The sequence below is a fragment of the Eptatretus burgeri genome, chromosome 7 (genome assembly GCF_056783735.1).
Source record: "Eptatretus burgeri isolate ZD-2024b chromosome 7, Ebu_testis_v1, whole genome shotgun sequence".
In the NCBI taxonomy this organism is placed as follows: domain Eukaryota; kingdom Metazoa; phylum Chordata; class Myxini; order Myxiniformes; family Myxinidae; genus Eptatretus; species Eptatretus burgeri.
The window spans coordinates 61,696,369-61,707,274 of NC_140967.1; the positions used below are offsets into that span (position 1 = coordinate 61,696,369).

Consider the following 10,906-nt stretch of genomic DNA (forward strand, 5'->3'; position numbering starts at 1 on the left):
TCGTCAAGGTGTGTTGTGTCATTGATGTGTGTTTTTAACCAAGCCCATGCCACTTCCCCGAAGGGAAAGAAGAATTTTTTTTTTGCATTATCTTCTTTGGATCTTGTGTTGATAAATTGGTGCAGTGTTGATGTAGGCATGATGGGCTAAATGGCCTCCACCTGTCTGATTTCCTTGAAAACAAGAGGTCAGATCTGGATTATCATTGGGATATAAAACGTAAACTAATGAGACGAGCAGGGGTATGTGCTCCACCGAGTGCTGTTCTAGTTACCTCCACCACCTAAGGTGGAAGGAGGTTATGTTAATGTCTTTTTGTTACTTGGCAATAATAATTTTTTTTTTGACAAGTATGTTGATCGCCTCTTTGTTTGTTTGTTTGTTTGCTTGTCTGTCTGTCCACTCGCCTCCAGCCCAAACCGCTCAACCGACGGTTTTAAAAATTTCAGAGATTAATGTCACCAACCCTGCGACGGTCTTGCATTGAAGTTTCTTAAAATTTGGTCAACCGAAAAGGTCTACTTAGGCCAAAAGGCCAATTTGAGCCAAATTTTCTAAAATCCTCAAATTTAATCCGATTGACTTGAAATTTGAACAGGATTTGCATATCAAGTCAGTGAATTCAACTACCTATTACTTTTGATGTTATCGGAGGTCAAAAGGTCAACATAGGTCATAAGGTCAACCCAAAATTGGCCCAATTTTTTAATTGTTTCTAAAATTGTTAATTCTCATCCGATTGACTTGAAATTTGAAGAACATTTGCATATCAGGTCGCTGAATTGAACCACCTATTAATTTTGTGATCAACTTTGGCCAAAAGGCCTATTTGGCCCAAATTTTATAAAATGCTCCATTTTCATCTGATTGACTTGAAATTTGAAAACTATTCACATATGAGGTCGCTGAACTCAACCACCTATTAATTTTGAGGTCAACAAAAACCAAAATGTCAACATAGGTCAAATTTATAAAATCCTCACTTTTCATCTGATTGACTTGAGATTTGAAGAGCATTTGCATATCAGGTCACCAAATTCAACCACCTATTAATTTTGAGGTAAACATTGACCAAAAGGTCAACATAGGTCAGTTTTCTAAAATCCTCAATTCTCATGCGATTGAGTTGAAATTTGAAAAGGATTTACATATCAGTTCAGTAAATTCAACCACCTATTATTTTTGTGGTTTCCATTGGTGAAAAGATCAATGTGGACCAATAGGTCAACATAGGTCAAATTTCTAAAATCCTCAATTTTAATCCAATTAACTTGAAATTTGAAGAGCATTTGCATATCAGGTTACTGAATTCAACCACCTATTATTTTTGTGGTTACCATAGGTAAAAAGGTTAAAACAGGTCAAAAGGCTAATTTAGGCCAAATTTTCTAAAATCCTCAATTTTCATCCGATTGAGTTGAAATTGGACGAGCATTTTCATGTCAGGTCGCTGAATTCAATTACCAATTAATTTTGTGACATGAAATTGGGTGTGACAAGGACAAACTGATTAGATTTTGGTGAAGATCGGGATCAGGATCTGGCTACTAAAATTTTTTAAGTGATTCTTCACCATTGGGAGATAGGGCCAAAAATGACATATAGCATGATATCTCAAAAAGTTGTGGACTGATTTGGTGGACATGTTGGATGCATGATGAGAAAGAAGTGATCCAATTTTGGTGAAGATCCGAATCCGGGTCTGATCATTTTTTTTTGTGATTTTTCACCTTTGAGAGAGAGGGCTATACTGATTTATAGCATGATATCACAAGAAGTTGTGGACAGATAGTGTGTGTGACGAGGATGATTTGGTTTGATTATGGTGAAGATCTGGATAGGCCAATTTTTAATGTTCAAAGTGATTCTTCACCATTGAGAGATTGGGCCAAAAACGATGTATAGCATGATTTAATAAAAATGTATTTGGCCCAATTTGTTCTACTAGATCAGCCATTGGGTGGTGGAGGTATGCGCTGTACCAAGTGCCCTTCTAGTTTTGCATTGTGCTCGTTTCCTTGTCGAGTGATTTCACATAATGTTTGTAACCTTCCTTCCATATGGTAGTTGGTTAATGTCTGAATCCTTGTTATTTGCAATTAATGTATTTTTGACACAAAATGCAGGCTCTTAGAAGAGCGATAACAATGAATGATCAGGATGCAGCAGAACAAAATGAACAGCTGAAATGATAAGGGTTGGTGGGGGGGGATTGATTGAATTCAACAATAGGGACTAACAGGGTTGAATGATAAAATAGAGGGAGACTTGGGCAAATAAGTGAAGTGGGGAGGAAAGAGTGGAAGGAGAGGATGCATGAGGTAGACAAGATGGATACAGAAGCAAACTTTCAGGAAGGAGAAACTGAAATTTGGAAGGAGGTAGGCTTGGGGCTTGGGTGTGGGGGGTTTACAGGGGTAGAAACGATCATGGTTTTGGATGGGGGATGATCTTAGATGGTGATAAACAGCTGTCTTGAAGACCTGGAGGGATGAATGACATTGGAGATTATATGAATGTTGATTTCACATGTAGGGAAAAAGTGGAAGTGAGCAGTGATCCTGGATTTTGGTGGTTTCAACAGATTTGGGTTTATGGTGCACTGTGTGCACCCTGCAGAAACCTTGGGGGAGGGGGACAAAGCATGGAAACAGAAGAAGGTGCAACACTAGAAAGGAGGTGGTAGAAGCTAAAGAGACCACTGACCTGTCTGCGATGGGAAAGTCATAAGCCCTGGACTTTGCTTCAACGTGGGAGATACCAATGATCTTGAAGGCCTTTGTTTCCACAGCATCAATCTCAGGAAGCTGTGAGGTCAGGGAGCCAGGCCAGATTTCATCTGCAGTCTGATGGAGTACTGCTCCCCCATTTGGGGTGGTGGTCCTGCCTCACACCTAGCTCGACTTCACGCTGTGGAAACCACGAGCCTTGACTTGGTATGCAAAAAAAAGAAAGAAAGAAAAAAAACAAGATGAAGGCCCTACAGGTGTATAGTTCAGGTATACCAAGGAAGGCCTTTGTACAATGTGTGCCAAGGAAATATATACATGTTAAGGACTGGTGATGGGATGGTATAGGATGGCAGGGTAATAAAGGAAGTAAAAGAAGATGACACAAGCAAAACAACATCAACAACATCAAACAAAAAACAACTACCCGATGATAGAATGGCACCAGAAGTGCCGCCCATCCCAATTAAAAAAAATTGCACCCGTGTCTGAAGGAAGTTTGGCCTTTTTAATATGAAATAAGCAAAGCCTAGAAATGAATGAACCCTTTGGAACCGCCCTTGGGAACCGCCCTTGAGAAATACCCTTTGGAACTCATTCAAATTACCCTTTGGAACCCTTGAGAATTACGAGTGGGCCTGTTGGTCCATCGAACCAAATTTTCATTGGTTTTCAAGGCCTTGTTGCATACCTGCCTGCTGTACTGCTTCAGCATTGATTTGTCTTTCACCAAGCCCAGATGTGCTTGGGCCAGGGTGAGGATTATACGTTCATTATTATTCTTGCCAAATGACACCACTATTATTATTTGTATTAACTAAAATATGGTTTGTTACAATGTTATCATTATTTTGGTTATTTATTACCTCTACCACCGAAAGTGAAGGAGGTTATGTTTTAACCCCTTTCTGTCTTTGTTGGGTCGCAGAAATAGGTGACCCTTATATTGTCAGTAATTCTGTCTGTTTGTTTGGATGTTTGTTCGTTTGTCATCAGCGTAATTGGTAGTAAACGTGGGCAGATTTTGACCAAACTCAGGTGGTAGGTACATCTTATGACCTAGTGCTTTGGAAATTGTGATGGTTGCTAGGGACGCTTTGGTTCCCAAGCAACAACCGAAAAACCTTCAAAATCGGTACTGTTCACTCAATCAATTCCGAAAGCCATTATCCCACGTAGGGTTATGAAATTTGGCACGAATGATCTACAGGTGATGCTCTATCAAATATATTCCGTTTTTTGTGATATATGGAATATTTTACCCGCAGCGCCCCCTACAATTAGGGTATGCGCGAAAATTGGCGAAAATTGAAGGCCCCGTAGCGACCAGGTGATTTCATCGATACGAATGAAACTTTGCAGGTTCATGGTACTCAATGAGTACTACAACTTTGCCTCAGGACATATTGACCGATTTCGCTTTGGTCAGGGGTCAAAGGTCAATTAGTGCAAAAATCGATAATATGCGAGAACTGGAGACGGTGCCTCCGTGCCAAATGCTACTCCTCCTAGGGTTATGGTCGGATGGTCATGAAAATTCACACTAATCATCTGGAATACATTGTGCACAAACGATCGAGCCGGATTTTTGATTTAGATCTTTGTTCACCCACAGCACCCCCTCGAACTTTGGGGATTTCCGATTTCAAACTGCATTTTCGGTACTTTTCATTCAAATGGATACCGAGCAGTTATCAGTAGATGGAACTGGATGAGATTTGATATGCATAATCTTAAGGTGATTCCCTATCCGCTATATGACATCCATTTTGCTCTATATCTTATACTTTCCATGCTCGGCGACCCATCGCCGCCTACCGGCTTGTTTGTTACTTACGAAATCTAAAGATTTCGTTTCTGTTTGTTTGTTTGTTTGTAGGCATGATAACTCGAGAATGGAAGAAGCTACCAATGTCAAATTACACCACGTGATTCAGGAGGGTGATGGCTAGCGCTGAGTAGATTTTGGTCAAAATCGGTCAAAGGTCAAGGTCACAGTGAGGTCAAACATCCAAAACATTCGATTTTTGATGGTTTGGTACAGAATCATCGTAGAAACTTCTGGTTTGCGTCGCTACCTTCTCGAGAGACAGCTTTTATTAGAGAAGGTCAGAGGTCAAGTTGACGATTTCGTAAGTACCAGTCTATGACTGCTTGTTTGTTTGTTTGTAGGCACGATAACTCGAGGATGGAAGAAGCTACCAATGTCAAATTACACCACATGATTCAGGAGGGTGATGGCTAGTGCTGATTAGATTTTGGTCAAAATCGGTCAAAGTCAAGGTCACAGTGAGGTCAAATATTCGATTTTTGATGGTTTGGTACAGATAACTCGAGAACGGAAGAAGCTACCAATGTCAAATTACACCACGTGATTCAGGAGGTGATTGCTTGCGCTGATTAGATTTTGGTCAAAATCGGTCAAAGGTCAAGGTCACAGTGAGGTCAAACACCCAATAAATGATAACTCGAGAACGGAAGAAGCTACCAATGTCAATTACACCACGTGGTGGCTAGCACTGATTAGATTTTGGTCAAAATCGGTCAAAGGTGAGGGTCACAGTGAGGTCAAACATCCAAAACATTTGATTTTTGATGGTTTGGTACAGAATCATCGTAGAAATTTCTGGTTTGCGTCGCTACCTTCTCTCGAGACAGCTTTTATTAGACAAGGTCAGAGGTCAAGTTGACGATTTCGTAAGTACCAGTCTATGACTGCTTGTTTGTTTGTTTGTCTGTACAAGATGTCTCAAAAAGTTGGGGACAGATCTGGATGAAATTTCGTGGGTAGGTTGGGTGTATGACAGTGACGAACTGATTAGATTTTGGTGAAGATCTGGATCTGGATCCGACTACTAGAATTTTTAAAGTGATTCTTCACCATTGAGAGCTGGGGCTCAAAAACAACATATAGCACGATATCTCAAGAATGTAATGGGCTCGATATGTTCTTGTGGATCAGGAATTACAGGGTGGGGGTATGCACTCTACCGAGTTCCCTTCGTGTTTTGTAAATAGAATGCCATGCCACAGAAGGACCAATAAGCTGCCTAACAATACACCTTAACATGCCGTGCATTTAAAACATGGGAATTTTTCCAGGTTCTTTGCATTCAATTCTCCTAATTAACTCAGGTGATCATGATGATCATTTTTGTGTATCAGAATGCTCCAGTCGAACTCCACAAAAAAACATCTCACTCACACTCACACTCACACTCACACACACCTCATCAATTTATGGTATATATATATATATATATATATATATATATATATATATATATATATATATATATATATATATATATATATATATATATATATATATATATATATATATATATATACATATATATATTTTGTGGATGGACAAAAGGACCACCGAGGCACTCTGAAACATGATGGTGGGGTGATGAAGTTGGAAAGACGATTGAAGAGAAGAGGAAGAAGTTCAAGGAATGGCAAAAGGCGAAGGGTACGGTGGTAGAAGAGGCAGCACATGAAAGTTATAAGGTAGCCAAGAAGGCTGCAAAGAAAGAGGTAGCAAAGGTGCAGGAGGCCTATAGGAAAATGTTCGGAGAACGCTTGGATTCGGAAGAGGGTCAGAGAGCGGTATTCAGGTTGGCAAAGCAGATAGCGAGAGAGAGGTGATCTGGTGTTGATTGCAGAGAGAGGTGTGACGGGGGTGAGTTGCTTGAAGGATGAAGTGGGACAAATCGTTGTGGACTCAGATGGAATTAATGGAAGATGGAAGAGATATATGGAAAGGCTGTTGAATGTAGAAAATGAATAGGATAGCAACATTGGGAGTAACCCAGTTTTAGGACCAGCAGAGAAGATAACTGAGAAGGAAGTTGAGGAAGCTATAAGAGCAATGAAGAGTAGAAAAGCAGGAGGACCGACGGGAGTTGTGGGAGATAGGTTGAAGGCAGCGGGAAGTTGGGGTGTGAAGAGAATGACAGAGATCTGTAATCTGGTGGTGAAAGAAGGCCGCATTCCAGTGGATTGGGAACCGAGTACCCTCGTCCCTCTGTACAAGGGGAAAGGTGACCCTCTGGACCGTGGCTCCTATAGAGCAATAAAGTTATTGGAGCATGGAATGAAGGTATTGGAAAGGGTGTTGGAGAAGGGGATAAGGAAGAAGGGAAAGATTGACGAAATGCAGTTTGGATTTATGCCAGGAAGAGGAACGACAGATGCAATTTTTATTGTAAGGCAGTTGCAGGAGAAGTACATGGAGAAGAGGAAGAAGTTGTTTTTGGGGTTTGTTGATCTGGAGAAAGCATTTGATAGGGTTCCACATGAAGTAATGACATGGGCATTGAGGAAGTTAGGAGTGGAGGAATGGTTGATCTGAGTAGTGATGGCAATGTACGAGAGAGCACGCGCAGCTGTAAGGACGAAGGATGGGAACAGTGGTGAGTTTGAGGTGAAGGTGGGAGTGCACCAGGGGTCGGTACTAAGTCCAATTCTATTTGTAGTTGTGAGGAAGGTGCTGGCTCGGAGGGTAAAGGAGGGTTTACCGTGGGAGCTGCTGAATGCAGATGATCTGGTGTTGATTGCAGAGCGTATGGATGGACTGAAGGAGAAGATGCACAAGTGGAAGGAATGTATGGAGGCAAAAGGTTTGAAGTTGAATATCGGAAAGACAAAGGTGATGGCAAGTGGTAAAGCATGTGGTGAGGTGGAAAAGACTGGCAAGTGGCCGTGTGTTGTGTGCAGGAAGGGTGTCAGGGTGAACTCCATTCAGTGTAAATGTGTGCTGAATGGGTTCATCAAAAATGTAGTGGTGTGAGAGGTAGTCCGGGGGCCATGAGGACTCACCATGCACCCCCCTCAGCATTCATTGGGACAACTATTTTCTTACTTATTATGTAGCTGGTGAAATTTTAAAACATGTACCCAAAGAAAAAAGTGTCACGATCAACGTTTTTTGGAGAAAAACAAGACCAGCTTTAAAGCAGTAGAAAATGCATTAGATATGGGGGGCGGGGGGAATTGGAAAATGAAAACGCGTCACTTTTTCCTCTACAGAATGTCTTCATTGTCAATATTTTAAATGAACAAGTTGATTTACTTATAATTTCAGCCTTTAGAAGATATTTATAAGCACCTGTTTATAATTTTCGTTTCACAAGGAACAAATATCATAGGTAATCTCGAACGCCGAAGATAACACTTGTTTACACAATCCAATCTGATAATAATGTGCTTTCCCTGCATGCCCACAGTAAAATGTAATGTCCCAGTACTCCATTATCACAAATTACACTTTTCCTGTTTTAGTCCTCATCAGAGGAGCTATCAGTATCACCACCTGCAGCAGATTCCTGTTCTCCTGTTTCATCTCTCTCCAGCTCCAGAGGACGAGAGGACAGAGTTGGGTTTCGAGGGGGTTGGGGAGAGCAAAAATGGGACAGAGTTGGGAGAGGGAGGTTGAGGCTCTGGAGGGGGAAGTTAAGGAGTTGGGATGAGGAGAGGATTTGAAGGCTTGAAATGGGGAGAGGATTGATGCCTTAGGGTTGGAAGGAGGAGGGTGAGGGCTTTGGGGGTTGGGGGGAGAGCAAAGATGGGACAGATTTGGGAGGGGGAGATTGAGGCTTTCGGGGAGGTGGGGGGGAGAGGTGAGTACTTTCTGGGATGGGGGTGGAGGTTGAGGAGTTGGAATAGGGAGGGGATTGATGCCTTAGGTTTGGGAGGAGGGGTTCATGACTTGGGGTTTGTGAGGGGTGGGAGAGGAGAGATTAGGACGGAAGTCACATTTTACATTGTGTGCATGTTCCGTGGGTCCCTGCTCGCTATTGATAATGTTACGGGGCCGGGACGTCGACCAGGAGCACGACTGCGAGATGGAGCCGCGAGCCGGCTTGACCGTTCGCCCGGAATGTAAAGGTCGTCGCCCCGGATGAGTCCGGAGCGGACGGGTCCTGACTGGACCGAAGTTCGCCAATGGATAGACCACGTGGGTAGGGTCGATTGCCAACTTTTCAATTTACCTCAGTACCCACGTGGTCTGACTACTGGGGAAGTTCACCCTCGGCCGAATTTGTCCTAATTGAGTCGCTATCGCCGACTCGGATCCGGCGTAACCGAGCGGAATTACCAAAGTCGGGCCGGACCAAATGAACAAGTTACGAACACTAATCCTCAAACACGCGTCATGTCGAGCCAATGAAAGAAACACAAAACGAGCTGATACATTTAACAATTGGGGTTTATTTATACAGTAATGATGGGGAACTAGGGAACACAAAAGAGCAGAACTATACCAAATATCAGAAATGCAATGCAATATGTATAGCACACAAAGCACTTAACAGTTTTCTACTTGTTAGGCGGTTCCACGGACACACACACACACACACACACACACACACACACACACACACACACACACACACACACACACACACACACACACACACACGAAATGGTGGCTGATTCCTTTAATGCGGACTTCAGCTCGGAGGGACAGATGAGCTGAAGCCCAGGGTCTGCCTCGGACCTTTCCACCTCGTGTGGTCTTCAAGCTGTTCGGACCGGGCACCAGCGTGGGCGAGCTGGATCCAATCACCACGAGCCGCGATCCTTTCCGAGCTCCGGCGGATCCCCTCGCGCTCCGGACCACGTGCTGGTGAGACGAGACGCCGATCCTTCCCGACCCGATGCATCGCTTCCCCGAAGAACCACCGACCAAAATGAGGCCAAGAAGTCGCACCAAGCCGGGAACCAAGCAGAGACCGCAAAGAGCTCCACACACCAAGAAGAGCCAGCCGAGCCAAGATGAGGCCATGTAGCAGAACAACAGCCACCAGAAGAACCAACTACTCCAGCCGAGCTGAACCAGCACCAGAACAACAACCATCAGAGCCTAACCAAGATGAGGCCACGAAGCAGGACAAATGCCACCCGAAAATCCAACTACTCCAGCCGAGCTGAACCAGCACCAGAACAACAACCTTGGAATCTCTAGCCAAGCAGAGCTGTCATCTGCACACTAGAGTGGTTCTCCATCCTCTTTCCATCCATGTCCTTCCTTGGGTTTGGGGATCTCATATATGGCAACATTTGCCATTTTCCATATTCTTGTCTGATAATTTGCTCGAGCAACATGTTCTCTCAAGCATGCCCTACTCGGAGGCATTCTCGCCAGGTCAATGGTACTGCATGTTAGACTGTCAACTGAAATATCCCCATCACACTTTGACTTGAGCATCAAGTGCCGCACTTCATCTACGCTCTCCGATTTGGATTTCCCTTACAGTGCACAGGTGAACTTTTCACACCCGATCAGAAGATCATCATCGACATTCCAGTCATCTCCCAAATGCTTCAGGACATCACAGTGTGCAGGAGATTTCAGTAACAACTTGAGAGGTAAAAACTTTCCAATACCCCTGAAAGAGCTGACTGAATCACAACCGGTGAATGCATGTCGCATCAGCGTCACCTCCTACATTTGCTCTGTGTCGTGTTTAGAGAGATTTGTAATGTTAATAAGGGTTAGGGTAACAAGGAAATTAACACCACACATCATGAAACGTGCACGTGATTCTAAGAAAAAGGGCCAAGCAAACAAAAACATTACTATACGTCACAGGCTGAAAGAAAAAGAAAAGTGATTGTGATTAATCAAATGTTCTGCTTCAGATAACCGACAGGCCTGTAATCACAACACAATTCTTCTTTGCTTGCTTAGGCTGGGAGTTTTTATTTAGTAGATTTAGATATTCCGCCTTCTTGATTTTAAGTTCCTCCTTGTCAAAAAAAATTAAATTTTCCTCTTGTAATTACAAAATATATTTTGCTTTGACTCTCCATCACAGTTAATAGTGTTTTTGCCTATGCTTTAATTTCAGTATGATCAAAACACTGGAGGATGTGTAAAACACCACATATTTTCCAAGATTGTAATAAATTTAGTAAGAATACACTCATGGAGCTTAATTTTATTTTTGTTTTTGTTTTTTAGCCTCCCTCCCTCCTTTTTTGCCTGAAAAAAATCTAAAACATTAAAAAAAAAACTCCCAGCCTTATTGTATCTTCTGTATTGCATGATTCATAGTTGCATAGTTTCTAAAATAGAACGTACAAAACAAATTTCGTAAGTATGATGAAACTGGGTGATAATAAGTGAATTTGAAGATCACATGAATTCAACAGAATTGTCTTAA

General features: G+C 42.5%; 1 protein-coding gene across 5 annotated transcripts in view; it reads left to right on the forward strand.

Moving 5' to 3' along the window:
• The window catches only part of ACOT9 (acyl-CoA thioesterase 9), a 147,441-nt gene that overhangs the window by 17,211 nt on the left and 119,324 nt on the right, over positions 1 to 10,906 (forward strand). The window lies entirely within an intron of this gene.